Source organism: Pinus tabuliformis, chromosome 3_1 (assembly GCF_031772625.1).
Source record: "Pinus tabuliformis cultivar Carrire ecotype Pingquan chromosome 3_1, CPIR1, whole genome shotgun sequence".
Lineage (NCBI taxonomy): Eukaryota > Viridiplantae > Streptophyta > Pinopsida > Pinales > Pinaceae > Pinus > Pinus tabuliformis.
Genome location: NC_142301.1, coordinates 315,552,405 through 315,579,649, shown reverse-complemented (window position 1 = coordinate 315,579,649; position 27,245 = coordinate 315,552,405).

Genomic DNA, 27,245 nt, shown 5'->3' with positions numbered 1-27,245 from the left:
CTGACCATATTTGTAAAGAATTGGAAAGAATCACTACTCCTCAAACTCTTAAGATAGAAGGACATATCAAGAAGAAAAAGGTTCAAGAAATGAAAGACCACATCAAGAAAGAAGAAATGAATCCGACCATATCTTTTAATGCAATGGTTGGAATTACCATTCCTCAAACTATCAAGATAGAAGGAAATATCAAGAAGAAAAATGTTCAAGAAGTGAAAGATCACATAGAGCATCAAGAAATGAGTAGGACCATATCTTGTAATGCATTGGAAGAAATTACCACTCCTCAAACTCTCAACATAGAAGGACATATCAAGAAGAAAAAGATTCAAGCAGTGAAAGATCACATCGAGCATCAACAACAAGTTCTCCAACTTTTAAAGGATAACGCCACTTTTGTGTAGAACCGAATGAAACAACAGGCATATCAACATCGCAGTGAAAAACTTTTTGATGTAGGTGATTGGGTATTTTTACATCTACATCGCAAGCAAGCTATTTTTGAGAAGGAAATGTTGGAAATATTACATGCACTTAAGAAATGGCAACCTTACCTAATGGGAAGACACTTCAAGGTCAAAATGGATCATGACAGTCTTAAATACTTTTTAGAACAAAGATTATCTTTAGAAGAACAAAAATAATGGGTCACAAATATGTTGGGTTATGACTTTGAAATCATCAACAAAAAAGGGAAGCAAAATGGTGTTGCAAATGCACTCTTAAGAAAGGATGAGGATGTCAAAACATTGTTTTGTTCTATTTCTATTATCCAACCAAATTGGATAAATGAAGCAAGGGATGAATGGAAGAAGGATGAAGAAGTGTGGCCACTAATTCAAAAGTTGCAGAAGATCCTAGTTCAAAAGATATTTCTAGAACTTGACAAGGAAGGAAAAATCATATTGGAACCTGGGGCAATCACAGAAACAAGAACCCGACAGCTACAAAAGCGATCAATTTTAGAGTATCTCATCAATTGGAAGAACTTACCTACTGAATATTCCACATGGGAGGACAAGAATTTTACAGAGAAGCATCAAGAACTGCTCAAGTGTTGAGGACACACTTTTTTAAGGAGAGGGGCATGTTAGGTCCCTATACTACTAGTGTAACCCCTTATTTTTATTAGTACAACCCCCTTATTATATCGTTATGCCCATGTAGTCCCCATATTTTTATTATTGTGCCCCATATAAGCCCACTATTGTTATTATTATGCCCTTACATTATTATTGTTATGTTGGCTCTGATTATATTATGACCCCTTAGACTCCTATATACAGAAAGGAGGTCTTGTCATTTGTATCATCCAAGAATTGTTCATTTGTGTAATGTAAAGGAGGTTTCCCCCTCGAAGAGGCTGAATTCTAAGGCATTGATCTATCTTTTCTATCTTTTTGTGAGCTAGTTCCATAATAGTTTTGGAGCCGACACCAGTTTATTGGATGTCCATGTCCTAGATCCCAAGGGGCATCCTCATGAGAATTCAAAGGCTGTGTTTCAGATTTTTATGGAAAGGAAGACAGGATGGATGAATTTACACATGGGTTTATTGGGAGCTTATAGCCCTCCCGAAGAAATGGGGTGGTTGGGGCTTAAAAAATTTAGTTTTTTTCTCCATTTCCCTAGTGGCCAAGATGGGTTGGCAGATCCTCACCGCACATACCTTGTGGATTAAGGTTGTATTTCATAAATACATTTTTCCCCTTCGAATGCTAGATTGGATAAGGCTCCCCTCTTGGAAAAAAATAAGAATATTGGCGATCTGGAAAGCGGTTCTGTTGCACAAAATATTGTCACCATGACATTTTGCAATCGGTGTGAGTCTATCACCACTCATACTTTCCTCCTTTGCAAGTCTTAAACCTTAGTTCTTCATGTCAAACCTTGAAAATAAGAGAAAGCCCTTAAAAGTCTCTAAAACTTTGGTTCCACACTTTCTCTTAGTATTACCTACGGTCCCACACCTACTGGTCATGTCCCCTGCGTACCTGACCACTCTGTCTCTGTGTAATGGGTGTGGACCCCTGTAAAAGTCAAAAAGGCGCAAGTACATTCTTAAAAACTCACTTTGAGTCATTTATGGAAGCTTCTAGAATGAATCTTGAGGTGGCAAGTTCGCTCCTTTAAGGTTCATGCATCCCATAACTTAAGGAGCTAACCCCTTGATGTGAGGAGCTTATCCCTTTGAAGAAGGACTCTATCCCTTCATAGGTGGACCTGTAACCTCCTTCCTTTGCACTATAAAATGAAGCATTGGGCTGGTTACTGAGAAGGTTGAAAGCTGAAGATTTTTGAGGTGAAATGCTACTGGAACTTAGTCTTCCTAATTGAGCTTTTATGAGGAAAGATTACATACCTTGTTGATCTCATTTGGAAGAGTGTGAGGCTTGTCAAAGTAGAGGAGATTCCTGTTTTGGACCCTGGGAGGAGCTTGTATAACATCAAGGCAACAAAGGTTGTAAAGTTCTTCTCTTTTCAAAGTTAATACAATCAAGTTTATTTTTCTCAATAAGTTGTGTTTTATGGTTTATTTCATGGATTTCTTGATCACCATGATGAATATGATTTATTATATTAGCTATGCAGGTGTTATTTGATGTGTGCTTGTTTGTGATTGCAGGTTCTCAAAAGGAAACTCTTTCGGACGGTCGAAGCATGGCTGCCACAAACTAGCGTTGGACTTAAGGTAGGGTCTAAAACACCTCTTAGTTTTTATTAATGAATCGCAATATATTTAGAGAAAGGTAGATTTGTTTGTCTTGCTTGTTGCTAGATATCTGTTGATACTAGGGAGATCAGTCTTGTCTGCAAGAATGATTTATCCGGCTAACAAATTGGCGACTCCACTAGGGACTTGAATTTGGTTTTTGCTTTTCCTTTTTCTTTGACTTGAGAAACTTATCCCTATTTCTGGTTTTTTCTTAATGTGTGTGGGATTGGGTAGTTTTTAGGATCTCGATTCTTTTTGTTTTTTCTGAAGTTTACAGGGAACCGCACTTTCTTTTTACAGACAGTGCGGACCTCTCCGCATATTTTCTTTAGTACATAGAGCGGTACTGCATTTAGTTCTACTGGAAGCATGTGGACCCTGTTAAAATTTTTGAAAAACCTAAATTGTTTTCGTCCAATTAAGTTTAGTTTTTATTTACGATTTTTTGTCTCTACCCAGATCTGCATGTGTTCTGTCAAGAATCTCTTGTGAGTGAGTTCCATTGGCATTTTGGTTTTAGGTGATTTTCTAGAAGTTTTGCGTGCCTGGATTGATTTTTGCTTGGTCTTTGTAGTGACTCAGAGATTAGAAGCCTAAGAAACCTTAGATTACCCTGGTCTTCTTGATGAGTCTGACTGATTTGTGAAATCTGCCCTTGGTGAGAAATAGATTTCATTTTCTCTTTGCAAAGCTTTGAATGAACTTGCTTGTAAGTTTTGAATTTCATTTTTATAAAAGAAAACATAGCTGGGTGTTTTTTGATTGATTTGTTATTCTGAACGAATTAATCCTTAGTTTACTGAATAACTAAGTAAAACGTCCTCAAAAATATTTAAAGCTTTTATTTCAATTAGATTTTTAGAAGTTTAGATCTCAAGATTACTTTTATAGTTTTGAGTGTTTTCTAGAAATTGTAGAATCTCTTTTGAAAGAAATTGTTTTCTGTAGTTTTTGAGTGTTGAAAAAGAAAGGGATTTTTCGTGAGCATAATTAGTAGTCTCATTTTAGGTTTATTGAAAAAGACAAAAAAGGTTTTCTTTTCATTTACATGTTGAAAGAAAGATTTGTTTTTCAAAGAATTGCACTCTCAACTCTTTCTTTTAGCTAGAAATTCATTGAAGAAAAAGAATTGTTTATCATCTTAGGTGCATTTTTAGTGTTTATGGAGTCGAGTCTTCACACCATAAAAGTTTCATCTCCATTCCTTTTGACTTAAGAAGCAACCCATAAAAATAATTCTTAATTAAAATTGATCTAACAATCTTTTTATTTCTAGGGCTCTTATCATCAATATAGCTTAGGCTAGTATCTTGGAGTAGGGAGTAATTAACTCTCCAAGATAGTTAAAACAAACAAGTAGCTATATCTTGTGGTAGGAAATAAATCCAATTGCAATCAATATAATCTGGGAAGCTCCTCTTAAAGGAGTCAATCACGAGATCATGTCCAAACCTTTGAGACAATCAAGTCTGTCTCATTGGGAAAGATAGAAGATTTGTGCGTATTAAAAATGGTAAACCTCGGATTAACCATGGTCGAGGAGCGTGGGTCCACTTGTTGGTAAACCTCGGATTGATCATGTCGAGGAGCCTTCAATGGGATTGAGCTTTGTTGCTCTGCCCTTGTGCATAGATCGGATCGTAGACTGTTCCCCTAGTTGTATTTGTTACTGTTGGTATCCTTAGTGACCATAATCTTAAGATTCTTTCCTAAGGTGACAATGAAGGACAGGTATCACTGTACCTGGAGCAGACGTCAACTAGACCCACTTCGACTCTCTGGGGGATTCTCTTCACTCAAGATGGTTTTGTGAAGAAAGTTGTGCCATTCTGTTTCATTAAGCAGGTTGTCAGGGTAACTGTTCCAACCGCCCTTTCTGTATTGAATTCTGTGATGTTGGATTTCATCACCAACTAGTGTTTTTGGTACGGAAAGTTACTGTTTGTGTGTGGTTTGAACTCTTAGATTTTTTAGGAATGTGATTCAATTTTTTGGTTCTTTAGAGACTTTAGGTGGTTTTATTGAGATTTTCTTTGTTTGTGTGTGAAGTAATTAAAATATTTAATCGTGGCTGAATTACCGAGACAATCCTGTAGGCTTCGGTGGCAACCTCCCGAGTATACACCAAGCCAGCTTGAAGGGCTACGAGCTCTTGTATCACCTAGTGACAGTAGATTTGGGTCACCGGAAGCTGGAGAGTCTTCTTTAATTTTTCATCCTGATTATCAAGTTCAAGCAACAGAGTATATTTCTAAACCAATTTCATTTTCCAAAGTTACTGGTAGTTTTTCTTCTACTAGTGAATTAGCTGAAGAACCTAAAATTTCTGAGCCTGAAACTGAACCTACTGCTACTCCATCTTCAGGATTTGCTTCTCCAACTTCTAGTGGTCCTGGTTCACCCAGGGTAGGAAGGATCATTACCCAAAATCTTCCTTCTGGACTCATTTCTATTGAAGAACTTGTTAGTCCGAAAGAAGATATAACTCTCCGTGAAAATCAACTAACTTTAGAACTTAGGGAGCGTGAATCAATTTTCTATAGTCCATTTAGGAGTGACACTTGGTACGTCTAATTGACCAACTTTTTATAAAATCCGGGTCTTAGTTTTTCACCACCTCGAATTCCTTTTCATCCAACACCTAGAGGTTATTATCCTCCGTTGAATATGTCCAACAGTCATCCATGTTTTCCCAATCACCGAAAACATTTTTATATGGCGGTCCTTTTGTTCCTCCGGGGTATCAGTCACTCACTGGTACTTTTTCAGGAGCATCTCCTCAACCCATTGAACATGGGATATCAACTAGTAATAACGAAACTCAACCGTTGAGCGTAGAAGAAATTCTTATGATGTTTGGTACTATTCCAAATCCGCAACCTCAAGGTAGTCAGTTACCACCTGGGGGGCAACCTCAAGGTACTCAATTACTGCCTAGAGGGCAACCTCAAGGTAGTCAGTTACTGCCTAGGGGGCAACCTCAAGGTACTCAATTACCACCTGGGGGGCAACCTCAAGGACAGTACATACCTTCAGGACAGTACATACCTCAAGGTCAACCCCAGATGCAATACATACCTCAAGGGCAACCCCAGTATCAATATATACCTCAAGGTCAACCCCAGTTTCAGTACGTGCCTCAAGGTTATCAACCTCAAGGTTAGTACCCAACTCAAGGTTTCCAACCACCTTCTGGTCAATCATTTGTACAAGGAACTAGAAATGTACCATTTAATTATCAACCCTATGCTCAACCTGGTTATGGCCTTTCATATGCTCAACCTTCTATGGGTCCATACCTCAGAATGAACATGGTGTGGGATCCATCTCAAACTCAACAGGTTTTGCAACCTAATTTGCAGTTGTCATCTCAATCTGGACAACTTTTGGTTTCTGGTTCAATCTAGCAACCTGTCCAGCCTACTATTCAAACTTCTGCACCTGGTGTAGCTCATCAGTCTGGGCCTAGTTCGCCTCGAACTACGCCTCAAATGACTACTGCAACTACTATAGCTTCTGTTCAATCTACCCCACCTACTTCTGGAGTATTGGCAGCTCCAGTTTCTATTGTTCCTGCATCAACTCCTCAAGCCTCTTTACCTCAGTCGGGACCTGCAATTCAGACTTCGGTTCAGATGCCTGTAGGACAACCTAGTCAAAGTACGGTTGTCACAAGTCAACCGCAATTCACTTATCAACTGTACCAGGGAAAGTACCAATTCGGTCCTGCTGTGCAAAGCCCAGTTTACCAGTATCAACCATACCCTAGATATACTTATCAGCAACCTCAACAACCCCAGTTTGGTCCGATTAATCCTAGTTTTCTAGGAGGATATAATATTCCAAATGCAATTCCAATTCCAAGTTATCCTAGATATCCTCCTCCTGGGGCTGGTCTTATGACCCAAGGTTTTTGCGACCCTAACCATCAGTTACCATTTATTGCAACTTTGGACTTGCCTGATTTTTCGTGCCTTACAAATGATCCTATTAATTATCTTCCGTTTTGGCCACCAATGCCGAATAAGTTTCCCAGTGAGATCCCAAAGTTTGAAGGAAAATCAGGAGAGGATCTGTCAAACCATGTGATGACTTATCACCTCTGGTGTGCATCTAATTCCATTATCGATGATTCAATTCGCTTACGTCATTTTCAATGCACTCTGATTGGTCTTGTGGCCAAGTGGTACATTGAGTTACCACGAGCTTCTTTTTATAATTTTAGTCAGTTAGCCACTTCTTTCTAAAATCACTTTCAGTTGCCTGTCAGATATGACAACGGCACAGAATTATTAACTTCATTAAAATAGTCAACGTCCACATATATTTCAGATCATATTCATGAATGGTGACGTAGACGACGTTTAGTGAAAGTTTTTATTCCGGATAAAATTTTAGCAAAATGGTTCATTAAATCATTATTACCTAAAATCACTGAGGATGTAGCTAAGGCGGGAGTTATTACTGAAGAGAAATTAATTTCTCAAGCTCAGTACCTTGACCTCGTTTATACGCAGTCAGGTACTTTACACGAAAAAATCCCCGACCTTCCGAAACAAAATCAAATAACTACAGCTCCTTCAGGGTCTCATGCCGCTGATGGTATGATTGGTTCAGTTAGCACCAAAAGCAAGAAGAAATCTTCAAATAAGTATTCTCCTATTATAACTTTACTAAATTCCCCAACAGGAGACTCTTCCGTTGAAATTCCTGCCGATATTCATGTCGTAGAATCATCCGCGGCCAAATCAAAATCCGGTGGTAAAAAGAAGGGGAAGAAGAAAAATAAATAAAACTCAAAAGAGAAATCAGATAAAATTGAATCTACTGACGAGAAACATAAACCTCATTATCCTTGTCTCATTTGTGACAAGGAGCATTTTACAAGAGATTGCCCACATCGAGCTGAGGTTGGGAAAATCGTCAAAGGTTCTCAAACGCCTCCTATCTTGAAGGATCCTTTTCCTAGTCAAGATAGTAAGATGATTGGTTCTTCCTCAAATGCCTCAGAACAACCCATAATGATGATGTCTCATGTCAAGATTGTGACGCGATCACAAGATTATGGTAGTAAAAGTCCAGTTGGTGGTAAGGAAGCAAAATCTTCTAATTTAAACCCATCAACTTCAACTCCTTCTAGTTCTGATCCGCTATAGATTGAGAAACCTAACCCAGACTTAGTAATCAAACCGCCTGCTAAAGGTATACTTCAGAAGTCATCTTTCAATCCGCATGCGAGAGCTGCTCAGAATTATAACATTGTTGAAGACTTAGTGTTATAGACATTTTTGTGCGTTACAGCTCTAAGCATGAAATGTCCATAAACCAAGGGATCCTAAGTCCCTAAAAGTGTTGTTCCGGCCCCTAAAGGAACAAGGTCAACAAATTACAGCTTCTCCCAGAAGTTCTCCACCAGAAACTGCTCAGAATCAGTCAAATCAGGATCATTTCAGCTGCTCCACTAGCTAGCTGCGTTGCATAGCACCCAAGTACACTAGCTAGGTGCATTGCAACGCACCTAAATGCACTACCAGGGTGCGTTGAGCGGGAAATGACAAATGGCAGTGTCATTCCGTGAGGTGGACAGACAATGGAAGCTTCCAGAATCTTCCCCAATGACACTTGCCTCACTGAGTTCGACCAAGGATGAGTAAGAGGCTCTCAGTCTCCAAGTGGAAGCAAGAATTGACAGAGAGAAGCCACTAGTCAAATCATAAGCTGACTCATCCTCTTTGCATACATCTATATATGGATCCCTCATCCCAGAGATCTGGGGGCTAGAATTTTGTACATTGCAGAGAATTGTTGTTGGTTTTGAGATAGATATCAGAGTATTGGGTGATTTATGCTTTGTTGGAGGTGAAGAGGGGATTCCTTTGCTAGGAGGTTGATGCTGGATCAGGAATCATCGGTTGTAACTCCTCCTGGACCTTCTTGTTATATCAATAAAACTATTTGAGTTTCTCCTACATGCTTGTGTTTCATTGATGTTTGTTACATTTGTATGTTTAGCTTAAATCTGATCCTAAGCTGTTTATGAATATAAATCCATGTCTTTGTGTAGTTTTCTTCTTCTGTGATCTTACAGGAACTTGGTGAAGCTGGGCAAGTAAGGGAGCAGGTAGCTAAAAGTTGTCAAAGAGGAGAGAGATTGGATCAAGGGACTAGCGCAAGACACAGGTTGGTTCATCCTATTCCTCTTCGTTTATAGTTCATAAAGAAGAATACGAAAGTAGTTTTCCTTGTTTGTTTCTAAGGTCACTGTCACACCTTAGTGGGATAGGGTCGTTCTGAGTAGACACTTTTCCCGTTAACAAAATGGCGACTCCACTGGGGAACGTGTCTAGTTAGTTTGTTTGTGTTTCTCTTGTTGTTTGTTTCATAAACGTAGAAGTAGCAATCGAACTGCATTTGCCATTATCAAATGCAAAGTAGACATCTGCTACTTCAATCCATTCACTGGATTTTTTTATGATTTGAACAGCTGATTCACAAATGATCTGATTGCCCTTTGTGATAGCTCTTAGACCTCCTTTAAATCTACCCTCTGATTGTGCATTACTGATTTCTTTTACTCGGCCAAAAACCATAGATTAAACTGCAAACCGTGACCCAGAACCCGGATAGAATTCTCGTTTCTGCCCCAGCGCATGCTCTGTGAAGAGATTCTTCATTTCAACGCACTTCCCGAGAGGGCTACCTGCGCTGCAATCCAGTAACTCTGTGTAACAGGTGCGCTGATCAGCCTAGCTCTGTGCAGCTGAGGTTCTTTGCTTCATTTTTTCAATTTTGTCTCTGATTTTTGCAGCCTGTGATCAGTGTGTGTCTGTTTAAAAACCCCTTTTCTTTGCCTTAATTCCGCCTCCTTTGTACAAAAAGGTTGTAGATGTTTTTGTGTGTTTGTTACATCATTTACAGTTTTCCATTGAAAAAGTAGAATAGTCATACTGTCGTCCTTTGATTTAGATCTGTCGTAAGTGTCGATTTTGATCTTAGGAGACAGTTTATTTGCTGTTGACAGTCGATTATGCTTTTACTTTTGCCTTTGGTTTGAATTTGTCACTTTCTAGTGTCGAAGCGAATATTTATTTCAAAATCATAAAGTGACGTAATCTTCTCTACCTTTTGATTTCGAAAAGAAGCTTGTTTGTGTTTGTCACTTGAAAGCAAATTCAGATTTGTACATCAACTTTCTTTTTAGGCATCAATATTAAGAAAGCGAAAACAAATACATGCACATGTGCATTTGCATATTGATAGTCTGTTTGGCTTGATTTAGGAAAAGTGCATTTACAGTGTGCTCTTTTCTCTTTGAGAAAAGATTGTGTCTTTCTTTTCCCCTTGTAGCTAGGATTTTCATTGCTGAAAAGAGATAAAAGTTTGCTTATCATCTTTAGATTGCATTTTAGGAATTACATCTACATCTCATGGTGAACCCAAAAGACAAACTTCATAAGAAAGATCAACTTAAAATAAATTGAATGAATCTAACAACGCTTTGGAACTTAACGCACAACATTTAGAGGTCTAGGCTAGAGACGTATTCCGGCGTCGTAAAGCCTGGTAACTGTTGTCCTCACTGATGGTTGGGTGATTCCTCCACTTTGAGACGATAAGTGCCAGTACGGACTTGTGCTCCCACGTACCGTCGAGTATATATTGGGAGACCCCTATAGGCTTAAAACCTTTTATCCATAGGAAGCCGTGTCGGCTGCCCTACTGATCGCAATGCACCGAACACAGCATTCGGGAAGATTGACTGCCGTACCGTAAAAAGTATTCTGCAGTTTTGCGATTGGTTTGGTACTCCCTCTACCTAGATCTCCAGAGCAGTCCCTTTCGTTCCTTTTCAGACTCCTTAATGGAAAAGGTCCATCTGAGCACTTGTCACTTCAGGCTCATTAAAAATCGAAGGAGACTAGAGTCATCTTTTGTTTTTTCTCGACTCTTAAAAACTGAAAAAACAAGTTGTGTCAAAGCGTCTAAAAAATTATTTTAAACGGAATATTCATCCCCTTTTCCTACGTTGATCTTAGGTTGAGAAAATGGAGTCTACCAACCAAGGAATTCCCCTTGGTGGAAATCCTAGTCCCTTCTCCTCTTGGGGAGATGTTGGTGCACCCCATATGGCCACATTGTCGCTTCCAGGACTGACAATTGGCTTGCCAGTATGGCTCTTCTCAACCAATGTCATTCAGAACACCATTATTCCTGAACAATCGAATCAGCAATTAGACGAGTCCAAAGTTGCCCACCAACCTTCTACTTCCTCTAATTCTTCCTCTCCTCCTTCCTCTTCGCTTGATGGGGCTGGCAAAACCAAAAGTCAAGTTCCTAAGGAGAAGAAGGAGAAGAAGAAGAAAGAGAAGAAGAAGAAGGAGCCAAAGGCGAATGGGGGAAAACGAGTGTCGTCTAACGAAAATCCACACACCGCACCAACCAGGCCTAAATCGCCATGTGTTATTTGCAAAGGAGACCACTTTCACAGAGATTTTCCTTGCATCCCTTGGATTCTAAGGGACTGGTCTCCTCGTTTGCACAATCCGGTGTCATCAACCTCTGATGATCATGTTGAAAGCACACCGTCAACTAGAGAAAGTGAAGCCCCAGGACAAAAAGGGAAAGCTAGATTTCCCTATAAACTGTGCGAAGGCAATCATGCCATCCACCGTTGTCCCTTCTTAGATGAAGCGAAAAGAGTTTTGGATGATTGTCCGGTTTCACCGTTACTACTTCCTCCTGGATATAAAAAACTCTTGTCGAGTCCGTCGCTAGTTGAGAATCCAGCTGGCCCGCTCAGGTGGTCGGCTGAAGCGCCTATCATCGAAGATAAACCATCTGAATCCATACCAGACGAAAGTCAAAAGGTCGAGGCGGCAGTTGACCCGGTCTTGCCTTCAGAGGTTTTACCTTCGGATGATGCAGTCACTGAAGAGAACAAGGATGACATCGTCCAAATTCTCTTCATCAATACAGACTCCGACGAACATGGGGTCAATCTACCCATTCCCTTACCGCAGGAGGGAAGTTCGTCAGAGCCATACCCGGCCGTCTACTCGGTCCCACCTCCAAGCAACCTAGTTGTCTCCTTCGATTGGAATCAACTAGGCAGACCCTATTTACCAGCAAGCATACCATTCCGAATTATCGTTCAAATATATAGAATGGTCATGGTTGGTACCATCATATATGAGGGGGCTTCTGTTAGTATCCTTTCCTCTACTGCTTGGAAAGCGCTTGGTTCGCCATCGCTTTTGCCTGAGATGAGAAATCTGACAGGCTTTGATAAAGGAACCAGTCGACCTTTAGGGATCCTTCCCGATGTGCCCATAACATTGAGAAGGAAGACAGTTCAAATGAACGTAATGGTTGTTCAAGGACCCTTGGATTATAACCTACTCCTTGGACGAGACTATATTTATTGCATGGGAGCCATCGTCTCCTCACTCTTTAGAGTAATGTGTTTTCCGCACGAAGGAAGAGTGGTCAAGCTCGTGGACCAGCTTTCATTTCCCGGATCACGCATAGCAAATAGTCATATACCATCCCTAAATGGTCTCTTCACGCAAGAAATGTCTCAATCCCCAGTCCGTCCTCCCGATGAGCGCGAGTAATTCGGAGGGATATGACTGAAACCCAGGGGGCATGCATCCTGGTCTGCTTCGGCAGGAAAACTTCGGGTATAGAGTAGGTTTCCGCGGGAGAATATGACTAGTTTGTACCCCGTCCGTGATTGGAAGAGGGGTTATTCTAGAATAAGATTCTTTTGTCAAAGTTATGTGAGTTGGCGGGCATCGTCGCTCACCTTTGTTTATCTCGGTAGACATCGCCGAAGAAGTGTTTTGTTTGCACCGCGAATCGAACAATCTTTGGGTAACCTGTAAGAGGTAGGCCTCTCCCGGTAAAACAAATGTTTTATTGGACTAAAGAAGGGGTAACCTTGAAACCATATTTTATACCTGGGGGCATGCAAACCTTTTGGAGTGCAAGCAAAGAGCGATTATTTATCTGTTTTTTGGATTAGTCGTTTCCTAACTTGCATAAAGAAAGGATGTGGGGCAAAAATCTAAAAGTTGTCGTTTTATATGAGACATTCTTATCATATGACTGGATTAATCGAGCAGTTTTAGCACATAGTTCAAGCTCGTTAAAAAATAAACATAAGATATGAGCAAATGTTTCCACCCGCATTTAAGCTCGTTAAAAAATGAACTATTCCCCGGTAAATAACCACCGTGAATGTAACATTTCACCCATTAAAGCCTTGGTCGTGTTTGCACCGTCACCTCCACTTTTCCATTGGCCGATCATTCGCCTCCATTTGATTGTTTACCCATTTTGAGGAACAGCTGCGAAGAGTGATTTCACTAGCCATCCTTGTGACACTGCCGTGATTGGAAAATTCCAAGCCTTACCTGGAATCAGCTGCTACCCATTACATCACTCGTTCCTCAAAAGACGAGTCTTCTTTAAGCTCTTTTCAACTGACTCGTAAAAGATGAAAAGGTTGTCGAGTTTTGGCCTTCCAGCTCGTTAAATCGACCGGAAGAGCTATCCCTCCTCTAGATTTTAATCTTTTTGGACCTGAGGGATTATTGCACAAAAAGATCGAGCGCTTGTTTTGTTCGGCTCGTTAAAACTATCGAAAATTCATTCCTTCTGTATTGTTTTATACTTTTCGGACTTAAGGGATTAGATGACGAAAAAGGAAGTTTGGAGTTACCTTTACGTACCTTTTCAGACTCTCTAAAAATGAAAAGGACCGAGTTATCTTTGTCGTTAAACTCGTTAAAAAGATTAATAGCGACAAACTTGTCTTTAGACGAGAACGAGTTTCACTATCGCTAGGCTCGTTAAAACATAGAGATGGGTTTGCCCGAAGGGCAAATTATAGAACAAGCATATGTTATCCTCCTCAAGCTTGACAAAAATAAAGAGGTACTGGTCAGCAATGGCTGGGGAAAAATTGGGAAGAAAACTCAAAGAATCTTTATTGGTAGCAAGTGCTCTTGAACATGACACTTCCACTCCGTGCCTGAGTCGGGTTGGGTTGTTTCATTCACCGGTCACATCACCAGGGTCATGCCATAACACCACATTTGGGGTAAATGCTACCAATCCATCACATAAGTGTCGCCGACATGTTCAAGAGAAGTCATCCAGAGAAGTCACCCGTGTCCCATCCACTACCATACATTATACTTCATTCTTTCATGACCGCCATCCTGAACCATATATCATCAGATCGTTTTCACCTCCATCAAAATCATTTGCTCCATTCCGTGTCATTGATGTGGGATTCATCAAGGCCCTCCTTTGACGGATCACTTCTTGTCGACATCAGCTCATTATCCAAGAAGTTGATCTAGGAACACCCCATTCAGTACTTTGAAGCTTGCATGCCTCAATGGCAAGTTTCTCACTTCCGGCGACAGGTATACATCAATGACCTTCGACCGAAAGATTTTGCGTGGTGTTCGACGCCAAGTCCTTTATTCACACCACGTGAATTGTACTGCAGTACCTTGAGGGTCATCACCATTATCAGTGATTCCTCTCGCGCTTGTTAACAGTTTACATCATTGACTGGTAATCAAGCGATGTCTTTCCATGTTTGACTTCAAAACATTTCTCACATGGATCGAATTGTACTTCAAGTGAAGATCGGACGAGATTGAAGACCCCGGATCTAGTTTCATCCATCCGGGCTGCGATATATATTCAAGAAAATAAAGACATTTGAAATGTACAGCATTGCAACACAGATAATCATCCTACCAAAAGGATGATGGCTCTATCAGAATCATCAGTCTACCATCAGACGATTGTCTGTCCTATGTACATGAAAATGAATTTATAAAGCTGAGCATGGGAATGCCCGCCTCAGCTAGATCATGAAAACAGTATGAAGATAATGTATTGTATTGTATCTTATTACAGGTTTCCTCCCAGCATTGAAAGAACTTCGGATCCTCCTAATAAAGCATTTCACCCGATAAACGGCCTCATACTTTAGGGGGCAACTGTTATAGACATTTTTGTGCCTTACAGCTCTAAGCATGAAATTTCCATAAACCAAGGGATCCTAAGTCCCTAAAAGTGTTGTTCCGGCCCCTAAAGGAACAAGGTCAACAAATTACAGCTTCTCCCAGAAGTTCTCCACCAGAAACTGCTCAGAATCAGTCAAATCAGGATCATTTCAGCTGCGCCACTAGCTAGCTGCGTTGCATAGCACCCAAGTACACTAGCTAGGTGCATTGCAACGCACCTAAATGCACTACCAGGGTGCGTTGAGCGGGAAATGACAAATGGCAGTGTCATTCCGCGAGGTGGACAGACAATGGAAGCTTCCAGAATCTTCCTCAATGACACTTGCCTCACTGAGTTCGACCAAGGATGAGTAAGAGGCTCTCAGTCTCCAAGTGGAAGCAAGAACTAACAGAGAGAAGCCACTAGTCAAATCATAAGCTGACTCATCCTCTTTGCATACATCTATATATGGATCCCTCATCCCAGAGATCCGAGGGCTGGAATTTTGTACATTGCAGAGAATTGCTATTGGTTTTGAGATAGATATCAGAGCATTGGGTGATTTATTCTTTGTTGGAGGTGAAGAGGGGATTCCTTTGCTAGGAGGTTGATGCTGGATCAGGAATCATTGGTTGTAACTCCTCCTGGACCTTCTTGTTATATCAATAAAACTATTTGAGTTTCTCCTACATGCTTGTGTTTCATTGATGTTTGTTACATTTGTATGTTTAGCTTAAATCTGATCCTAAGCTATTTATGAATATAAATCCATGTCTTTGTGTAGTTTTCTTCTTCTGTGATCTTACAGGAACTTGGTGAAGCTGGGCAAGTAAGGGAGCAGGTAGCTGGAAGCTATCAAAGAGGAGAGAGATTGGATCAAGGGACTAGCACAAGACACAGGTTGGTTTATCCTATTCCTCTTCGTTTATAGTTCATAAAGAAGAATACGAAAGTAGTTTTCCTTGTTTGTTTCCAAGGTCACTGTCACACCTTAGTGGGATAGGGTCGTTCTGAGTAGACACTTTTCCCGTTAACACTTAGCTATTTCCCCTTCAGCAATGTCAGCTTTGGAGGTGCTGCAATCATGTCTATCACAGCATAAATTACTTTTGTCGGCTATAGGAGCTATTGATATTTAGGATTCGAACCTTATAATCTTCAATTTAGAGAATAGTACACCTCGCCTACCTCATCAAATCGCTTTCCAGATTCCAGTTTTAGTCAAAAACAAACCTTGCTTTAGGACTGTAATTGATGAGGGAGCTTCTACATGTATTATGTCGATCTAGTGTTGGAGATCGCTTGGTTCTCCTACACTCAATCAATCCCTGACGATTCTAAAGGCTTTTGATGGCCATGGGTTCCATCCTTTTGGCATTCTATAGGATCTACCTATAAGGGTTGAAGGCAAAACTGTAAATCTAGACATGGAAGTGGTTGATGCCCCTATAGATTACAACCTTCTCTTGGGTCGCAACTGGTCTTATGCTATGACTGTTGTTGTTTCATCGGTCTTTCGGCTTATCAAGTTTCCTCATAATGGAAAGATCGTTACAATAGACCAGCTGACTTATTTTTCATCCGACCCAGCCTCTTCTGAAAGTATTCAACATGTCGGAAAAACAACTATCCCTTACAAGGATGTTGGGGTAGGATTAAAGATTCTGGTTTACTAGGAACTTTTTCCTTTCCTCCTTCTAACGTATCGCCTTCTACTGCAACTATTCATATTATTTCATCAAACAGTATTGTTTTTGATGATCCTTAGATCGTACCTTCCGAATCTGAGGTGGATTCATTCAGTGATGCGATGCCTTTGAGTCCCTATGAAATTGCATATCAGGTTGTACAGTCATTTTCAAACTCTTGTTCAACCGAAATTGATCCAATGAATGTGGTCCATGGAGAATCACTTTCAATATCAACCTCAGATTCAACAACTTTTTCTGAGCCTATTCATACTGATGAGCAGATTCGTGAACTTTTGTCTATTGATGATTTACCATGGGAAGATCTTCATCATCGATATTCATTTTTACCTGAGCTTGATCATTTTGGAAATGATTTTTCATCTATTTTTACTACTAATTATGTCAAATAACCACAAAATCCATTGCAACATCCTGATTCTGAGTTAAATTTGGGAAATATTGTTCGAACGGTTCCTATTGACATTTCAGTTAAACCTGGAATTATTGAAAATATTCATATAGGTGCTTCATGTATGGACAATGAACTCCACACTTATAAAGCCCTATTTCAAGAATTCCGCGACGTGTTTGCCTGGTCATATGAAGAAATGCCAGGAATCGATCCATCAATTGTTGTCCATGAAATTAAAACTTACCCGGATGCTAAACCTGTCCGGCAACGTTTGCATCAGATACATCCGCGAAAAGTTGTTGCTATTAAAGTTGAACTTGAGAAATTACTTCGAGCAGGTTTCATTTATCCAATTCCTTTAACGGATTGGGTATCGAATATTGTTCCTGTTAACAAAAAGCAAGGAACAATAAGAATATGTATCGATTATAGGGATATTAATCGAGCTTGTCCTAAAGACAATTACCCAACCCCCTATATCGATCAAATCATTGATGATTGTGCCGACAGTGAAATATTCTCCTTTATGGATGGTTTTTCCGGTTACAATCAAATCAACATACTCCCTGCTGATCAACCAAAAATGGCTTTCATTTGTCCATGGGGGATGTTTGCTTATTGCAAATTGCCTTTTGGATTAAAGAATGCCGGAGCAACTTTTCAAAGAGCTATGTCTTACGCATTTCATGACATCAAGCACATTGTGCAGCCATATCTCGATGATTTACCTGCCCATTCATTTTGTAGAGCTTATCATCTCACTCATTTACGAGCAATCTTTATGAGATGTAGGCATTATATAATTAGGCTGAATCCACACAAATGTGTTTTCTGTATAGAAACGGGTCGTTTACTGGTATTTTTTGTTTCAAAAGCTGGCATTCGTGTCAATCCCTCGAAGGTTAAAGCTATTGTCAAATTGCCTCCTCCTTTGACTCTTCGCCAACTCCAAAGTTTGCAAGGGAAAGAAGGCTTTTTACGTCGTTTCATTCCTAACTACGCCGAGATAACAAAGGGTTTTACTAGGTTGTTGAAACAGAATACTCCATTCTTTTGGGATGAGATAGCTGACAAATCTTTTGATGTACTTAAACACACGTTGACCCATGCACCGTTATTGCATCCTCCCAACTACAACCAGGATTACTTCTTGTACCTCGCCGCTTCTCATTCCACCATTGGGATGGTTTTAGTTCAGGAAGATGAATTCAACAGTGAACATGTTATTTACTATCTTAGTCGAACGCTAAATCCGACTAAGCTTAAATATTCGCATGTGGAGAAATTGGCCTTGGAAGCTGTTCAAGTTGTCCAAAGATTTCGTCATTACATCTTACTACGCAAAATTACCATAATGTCTGACTGTAACCCTATGATCTATATTTTGACTAAACAACTGCTAGGGGGCAAGTATTCCAAATGGATAGTTATCCTACAGGAATTTGACTTGGAATTTGAAAAATACAAGGCAAAGAAATCATTGGTATTTGTGGAACTGATGTGTGATTTCCCACATGTTGATACTGAAACTGTGGCAAAAGAGCCCATTGCGGATGAATCCTTGTTTCTTATTAGTACTCTTGATCCATGGTATGGAGATATCATTGTTTATCTCCAAACCCAATCTTTTCGTTCTGAAATTTCACAATCTCAGTGACGGAAAATACGTTTCCAATCCCAACAATACAATATGATTGGAGATACACTCTATCGTCATGGGGCAGATTCTGTTTTCTGACGTTGTTTAACTCATGAAGAAGCTGAAAAGGGTCTAAATGACTCTCACTCTGGAGCATGTGGTGGTCATATGTCTAGGTATGCCATAGCCCAAAAGATATTGTGCGTTGGTTATTTCTGGCCATCTTTATTTAAAGATTGTATCTATGCGGTCCGAAAATGCCACAATTGTCAAATTTTTTATTGTAAGATGCGTGCTCCACCTGCTCCTCTCCACCCTATAATTGTCAACGGTCCTTTTTCAAAGTGGGGTATCGACTTTATTACATTTAACCCTCACTCGGCCAGGGGGCATGCGTATATCATCCTTGTGGTAGATTATTTTACTAAGTGGGCCGAGGCGATGCCTATATTTTTGGCAGACAGCAAAACTGCTGCAATTTTCGTTTTCAATGATATAATTGCTAGATTCGGTGTTCCTCAAGCGATTATTACTGATCATGGGAGTCATTTTCGAAACATCATGATGACTGAACTAACAGATCAACTTGGCCTGTGTCACGATAGTTCTACTCCATATTACCCATAGGCTAATGGTCTAGTTGAAGCTATCAACAAAGTTCTAGTCATTACGATCCAACGAATCATTGGCATTCATAGGTTGAATTGGCATAACATGTTATTTTCAGAACTTTGGTCATATCGAACCTCAATAAAAACATCAACTGGTTTCACTCCTTTTCAACTGGTTTATGGTTTGGAAGCTGTGTTACCCATTGAATGCGAAATTCCGTCATTGCAAATAGCCATAGAATTAATCCTAGCCACTTCCGAAGAGGAGAAATGTTTGTTTTACTTAGCTCAGCTAAATGAGAAACGACGTGACACTGCATTAGCAATCAAAACTCATGCCAAACGAATTAAAGCTCAGTACGATCGAAATGTTACACCTCGTAATTTTTCGGAAGTAGACCTAGTATTACTATACGATCAAGCAAACGATAAGCTAGGGGCTGGAAAATCTGTACCTATGTGGCATGGTCCTTATGTTGTTAAGCGAAAGCTAGCAAAAGGGGCCTATGAATTGGTAGATTTTGACAGTGTTTCTTTGCGTAAACCCAGAAATGGTCTTTATCTGAAGAGATATTATGCTTAAATCTGGGTGTGGAGATTTTTGTTAGATTAGTTTCTTTCTAGCTGGTGTGTTTTAGATTAGAAAAGTGTGCTAAGTTTAGAGAGTGTTTTTATCATTATTCCTGCTTATCTTGATTTTACTCTTGATATTGCAGATGTCGACGTCTCTTCAAACATACATTGGTTTCGGTGATGGTGCTTGTCATAATACACGGAACATTTCTTCCGCAGCTTGGGTTATCTATTCACCCTCTGATGAGTTGGTATCTATGCATGGGGTAAGCCTCGGACAAACAACGAACAACATTGCATAGTATAGTGCAGTGATTGAGTTATTATCTGAATCCATCTCATTCGGGATTCGGAGTTTGATTGTTAGGTTAGATTCTGAACTCGTTGTATTACAACTTAACAGAGTTTATGCCATTAGAAATCCAGTGTTATTAAGATTATTTTTGAGAGTTTGTCTCTTGGAATGTGAATTTGACTACATTGAATATCAGCATATTCCAAGATATTTAAATACATTAGCAGATGCAATTGCTTCTCGAATGTTAAATAGACATTTGCAATAATCAAACAGTAAATTTAAAAACATTCCATAACATGTTATACAAGATAGCCAGTAATAGTGATATAGCATAGCATATAAGTGTGTCAAATATACATCGTCTTCGATCATAGGTTGAAAAACACCTTATGATTGGAAAAAATGATAGTAAAAAAAGAAAAAATGTCGTATGAGTCTACAAAGGCGATCATCCTATCACTGGTGATGATCACGATAAGAAACCACTGCTCGGGCCACCCTACAAAGGAACCTCCTGAAAGGTCCTAGGACCCCAATCACATAGCGTTGTAACCTAAGTGTAATATCATCTATGCTAGTCTCTGGAATATCTACTGTCAATCGCTCTAGATGATTTTCCAATTCGGTCAAGGTCTCTGTAGATTCGTCCTGTGGGGTTGGTACTGCTGCAGCTGGGTGTTTCCTCTTATAGGACCGGAGAGCGGCTGGTCGCCGTGGACCCACATCTGCATTTGAAACTTTTTATTATCAGTTTTGGACGATTTAAAAAAAAAAAAATAATACATAAATAAATAAAAAATAAAATAAAAATTAGTTAAAACTTATAAAATGTTGAGAATCATTTTACCTGAATCATCCCACTACTCTCCTGGTGGAAGATTCATGTCTGGGTCACAACGATAATCCATCCCAACATATGGAAAATCCTGAATCACGAAAATTTGGTTCTCCAACTAGCGAAAATACTCAGGCAGAAATCGAACAACCTCTGAACCCTCCTTAGGATGACGGGCCATAACTGCAACCCAACGCATTAACTTAGGCTCTCGGGGAAGTCCAACCTCAACGGAGAGCTGCTGTGGGACCAACATTGGGACCCTCTCTAGACCAAAGCTCACAACTAGGAAACCATATCCAAAGTTTTTTAGTTGTCCGTTCTTTGCTCTAGTTAGTTGGCCTTTTACATTCGCCAACACAGCTTCGCACCAGTTGAAGATGGTGCCTCGATAACATTCTACTGCCATTCGCATTTGGGATCTAGTAGCTACATGCAGTGCTGCACTTCCACAGAGTCTGGTGATAGTAAATGCAATCACTTTAAGTTCAGGATGGGAGATAGTTTTGATATCGATCCCTTTGTCCTTTGTTTGGTCATTATAAAACTCTAATCGGAGACTATCAACAGACTGGCCACCTGGCCTAGTCCCGAAAAGAGATAATCATTCACCTCTCTTGGGCAAACCAGTCAAGAAATAAATGTCCTCTAACTCGATTTCGAGCCGGTGGCCACCAATAATGAAACATTGGTCCTGTATGTTCCACCTGTCTACCATCCATTGCAAAAAGTCTACTTGGGACCTCATGCCAGGTATGGCCCAGAATTTAAATAGTCTGCATGCTCTCAATGCATCCAATGAGGGTTGATGATTTATTGCGGCAAGGTCCACATCTTCATGCTTGCGTTCCCGCCAAATAAGCATTTTGTATGTCCTACATTGCACAAAAGACATATTAGAACATTTTAGTTCAAAAATTTTTTGGGCGGAAATGGAAAAATTGAAGTTTTAAAACCTATTTCGCGGGGTCCACACCCACCAGTAAGGGACAGTGCGTAGGTCCGCACTCGTCCTAAGCAGAAGGTGTGAAACCCTAACTCTTTCCTTTGTAGAAAAAGTTGGGGTTCACAAGGTCTGCATGTGCGCCTGCGGACCCCTGCGAGTGGATTTCTAAACTAATTTTTCCCTTAAAAATCAAAATGGAAGCCTAAAAACGAAATGCAAATGGTTGAAATGCAAGATAAGGATGATGTGGATTACCTAGAGCTGACGGTTTTCGATTCCAACAGACGGATTTTCCGCAATCTTCACAGGAAGTTTCTTACCCAAAAACTCTCTCTTCTCACTCTGAAGTCAAACGGTAAAAATGAATTTACAAAAGCCCTTTTTATAAGCTTTTTTGAATAAATGAATTCTTAATTTGTTTATTTTTCACTTTAAAAAGGTAACTTTTTGATGCATTTTTATTTATTTTAAACAGATATGAGTAATGTTTGAGTTTTTGTGCAGAATATTGGATTTTTGAAAGAAATTGATCATTTTCAACCAAAAACATTGGAGTCCTCTTTAAGCTCTTTTTTGACTCGTAAAATATGAAAAGATTGTCGAGTTTTTCTTTTTAAGCTCGTTAAAATGAAATTAAAAGGACGGTCCACTTACAGCTCTTTTCTGACCATATAAACATGAAAAGATTGTCGGGATTTTGTTGTTTCAAGTTCGATATTGGTTATAAAACGATGTGTCTTTGATCGCTTTTTTACTTTTTCAGATCACGGACACTAATTATGAAAATTACTCCTTGATCATAATGGTCAAGTGGTTCTCTCAAGTATTATTTTATATTTTTTCGGGCTTGGGAGACACAAATTTACGAAAAGGGACATCCATGGAGTTTTCATAAGTTTTTCTTCTGACTCCCTAAAATTGAAAAACGTCGAGTTTCTCCTATATTGGACTCGTTAAAATTTAACAGTAAAGGACCTGTTCAATTTTAAAAAGGAATGAACCACTCCTTCTTAGGGTTCGAATCTTAAACTAAGTTGGACTCATCCGAAGGATGAGATTATAACCAAGCAAATGTTATCCTCCTCAAGCTTGTCAAAAATAAAGAGGTACTTGCCAGAAATGGTGGGGGAAAAGAGAGAAAAATGAATCTGTTTGTTATACTTTGTGTTTTAGAAAAGCATTTAACCACTCTTGAACACGACACTTTTTGTTCACCTGGGTTGGGAAATCCTTTGCCTAACAGTTAATCAAACCATATTGAAAGTCTTTAGCCGGTTTCTAGGTATTAGCTTTGGGTCAATTGTCACCAAACCATCTGCAGTGTTGTTATGTGTTCAAGAGGTCAGTTCAAATAAACCATTCATCTGCAAAATATCTGTCATCCATCTTGACCATCCCTGAGTTAGTCCTTGCCAAATATATTTCTTCAAACTTGATCTATGATTTCGTGTTGTGGGCTTGCCTACGATGGATCGCTTTCTATCGACTTCAACTCATTATCTAGAAAGATGATCTAGAAATTGTCAGTACCTTGGAATCTGCATGCCTCAATGGCAGGTTTCTCGCCTTTGACGACAGGTTGCATCATTGACCTTCGATCAAAGGATTCTATGACATGTTCGACATCAGCTCATCTATTCACATTTCATGGATTGTACTGAGTACTTTGAGAGCCATTGACATTACTGGTGGTTTCTCTCACACTTGTTAATAGTTCACATCATTGACTGGTAATCAAGTGGTTTCTACCATGTTCGACTTCGACACATTCATTCACATGGATAGAATCGTACTAGTTCGGGAAGCAGAAATCAAGACCCTGGATCTAGTTTCCACCATCCAGGCTACGAGGAATTTTGTTATTCATTATACAATGGACTATTCATAAACAGATGGTTGCGCCCATACTGTGTCTACATATGTCTATACTTGTGATGTATTACAAAATCATTCCTATATCAGAGCAGTTTAGTTAGTTCTCTAGTAAATTTTGATCTGAGTATGGGAATGTCTACCTCAGCAATGATATGTTCACATATATATATTTTGTATTGAATGTTTTTACAAGTTCCAACCAGGGTGTCCACAGGATGATCCTTGAAATGATAAAGTACTTCACTCTTCTTAGATGACAAATGCTATCCTCATCTATTACAGACTTCACACTTTAGGGGGAAATCTGTTGCACAAAATATTGTCACCATGACATTTTGCAATCAGTGTGAGTCTATCACCACTCATACTTTCCTCCTTTGCAAGTCTTAAACCTCAGTTCTTCATGTCAAGCCTTGAAAATAAGAGAAAGCCCTTAAAAGTCTCTAAAACTTTGGTTCCGCACTTTCTCTTAGCATTACCTGTGGTCCTGCACCTACTGGTCATGTCCCCTGTGTACCTGACCGCTCTGTCTCTATGTAATGGGTGCGGACCCCTGTAAAAGTCAAAAAGGCGCAAGTACATTCTTAAAAACTCACTTTGAGTCATTCTTGGAAGCTTCTAGAAGGAATCTTGAGGTGGCAAGTTCACTCCTTTAAGGTTCATGCATCCCATACCTTAGGGATCTAACCCGTTGATCTGAGGAGCTTATCCCTTTGAAGAAGGACTTTATCCCTTCATAGGTGGACCTGTAACCTTCTTCCTTTGCACTATAAAATGAAGCATTGGGATGGTTACTGAGAAGGTTGAAAGCTGAAGATTTTGAGGTGAAATGTTGCTGGAACTTAGTCTTCCTAATTGAGCTTTTATGAGGAAAGATTACATACCATGTTGATCTCATTTGGAAGAGTGTGAGGCTTGTCAAAGTAGAGGAGATTCCTATTTCGAACCCTGGGAGGAGCTTGTACAACATCAAGGCACCAAAGGTTGTAAAGTTCTTCTATTTTCAAAGTTAATACAATCAAGTTTATTTTTCTCAATAAGCTGTGTTTTATGGTTTATTTCATGGATTCCTTGATCACCATGATGAATATGATTTATTATATTAGCTATGTAGGTGTTATTTGATGTGTGCTTGTTTGTGATTGCAAGTTCTCAAAAAGAAACTCTTTCAGACGGTCGAAGCGTGGCTGCCACAAACTAGCGTTGGACTTAAGGTAGGGTCTAAAACACCTCTTAGTTTTTATTAATGAATCGCAATATATTTAGAGAAAGGTAGATTTGCTTGTCTTGCTTGTTTCTAGATATCTATTGATACTAGGGAGATCGGTCTTGTCCGCAAGAATGATTTAGCCAGCCAACAGGTTCTCAACTCTATTTCATATATTTATGATGGATTGTCCTGGAGGATTATTTTGGGCTCCTGATTTGGGGTGGAGTTGGACCCTTGGATTGGCAATGGTAATTTTTATCAACTCCCACATGATTAGATTATATTCTTATCAAATGTTGGCATCACATCTCTTAATCAAATTACAGACCCTAGCAATACTAATTTATTCTCTTAGTCTTGGAAATTAGCTAATCAACTTATAATTCCTGACATATGGCATCAAGAATGGCTCAGTTATATAAATTCCCTTACTGAATCACATGTCAGGATCATTGAAGGGGACGGTGAATTGATTTGGGCACAGGAAAAACATGGGATATACACTCCCAAGGATGGATATCTTGTCATTTTCTCTGCACATAGGCCACCAGTAATTGACTGGTGGTGGAATATACTCTGGAAGATGAAAGCAGCCCCCCGCACAAGATTATTCATGTGGACAGTCCTTTGACATAAAGCTCCCACTAAAGATAATCTTATGAGATGATCCTTATATGGACCCACATGGTGTTGTTTATGCAGACAAGACTCTGAATCTATTGAGCATCTCTTTGTCTACTATCCCATAAAAAAGGAATTCTGGGCTTTGATTTTTACCTCTCTTCCATTGTCCATCAGATGGCAAGGAAATACTATTCTTGAGGCCTTGGAAATCTTGGTGGTCATTGGTTAGGCCACTTAAAGCTAAGAATATCCCTTTATTAGTTTAATGGGCCATTTGGCTAGCTCGGAATAAGCTCATCTTCAGTAATTCATTACCTCTTTGGCACCATGCATCTGCCCGTGTCATGTCCATTTACTCTTTTATTCCTAATGAGATAAACCTAGCCCCCAGTGCACCATCACCCCTGAAGTCATTGACAAGAATATTCCTCGGGCCTATTTGGATGGATCTACACAAGATATGGGATGTGGGGGGGACATACTATACTTATCTGAGACCCACTTCTTCAAAATTTAGATGGGGCTGGGAAATGGCACTAATAACTATGCCAAATTGATCACCCTCAGACATTTCTTGCAATTTTCTTTAGAAAAACAGTGTAGCCATCTACAAGTTTATGGTGACTCCAAGATCATTATAAATTGGTTCAACCGTACATCTAATTGTCATGCATATACTTTGAGACATATATTGGATGATGCACTCCGTTTAAGGGCCCAATTTGACACCATTGTATGTCATCATATCCACAAGGAACGGAACCAGATTTCCGACGAGCGTTCCAAGGAGGCTACAGTCAGGCTAGGGGTGCATGGTTGATTGAGGAGCAGTAGGACATGGAAAACTATCAATACTATCATAGGCCATATATTGAAATCAGAGCATAGGGGCTGTGAGGGCCAATTTTACTTGTTTATTTTGATTTTCACTTGTATATATTCTCACTGAACACTATACTGTCTATATTATTTTTTGACATGTATTTATGAACCTATTATCAGCACTCCCTATGGGGTTTTTTTGTATAATAGAAGGGTGAGTTGCCCCAACCTACAACATATGCTTCTTCAAGCATCTACAAGTTCATGTAATTTTCAAATATTAATGGAAATTATGATTTTTCCTCAAGGGAAAAAAAAATCATCAAATAAGGATTACGGAAGAAGACATTTGTAAAACTTCATTTCGAACTTGTTATGGTCATTACGAGTTCATGGTGTTACCTTTCGGTCTTACAAATGCCCTGACAACTTTTCTGAGTTTGATGAATGGTATTTTTCAGCCACACTTAGATAAGTTTGTGCTGATTTTCATTGATGATATATTGATTTACTCTAAGAATCGAGTGGAACATGAAAGGAATTTGAAAATTGTATTGCAAACCTTGCGGGACAATCAACTGTACGCTAAGTATAGCTAGTGTGACTTTCGCAAAAGTAAGATACATTATCTTGGTCATGTCATATCAGCGGAAGATATAACCGTAGACTTGGAGAATATTAAGACCATTATGGAGTGGGCCACCTCAAAGAATGTTGTTGATATTATGTCCTTCTTGGGCCTAGCTGGGTACATCCTTGGTTCATTGAAGGATTTTCAAAAATTTATTTCCCCATGACCTCGTTGCAAAAGAAGGGGTGAAATTTCTGGTGGACAACTGAATGTTGGCAAATCTTTGAGAAATTAAAACATCTACTTACTACAGCACCCGTATTAAAGTTGGCAGATCTAGAGAAATATTTTGTTGTTTGCAGAGATGCAAATAAGGAAGGCGTTGGTGGATT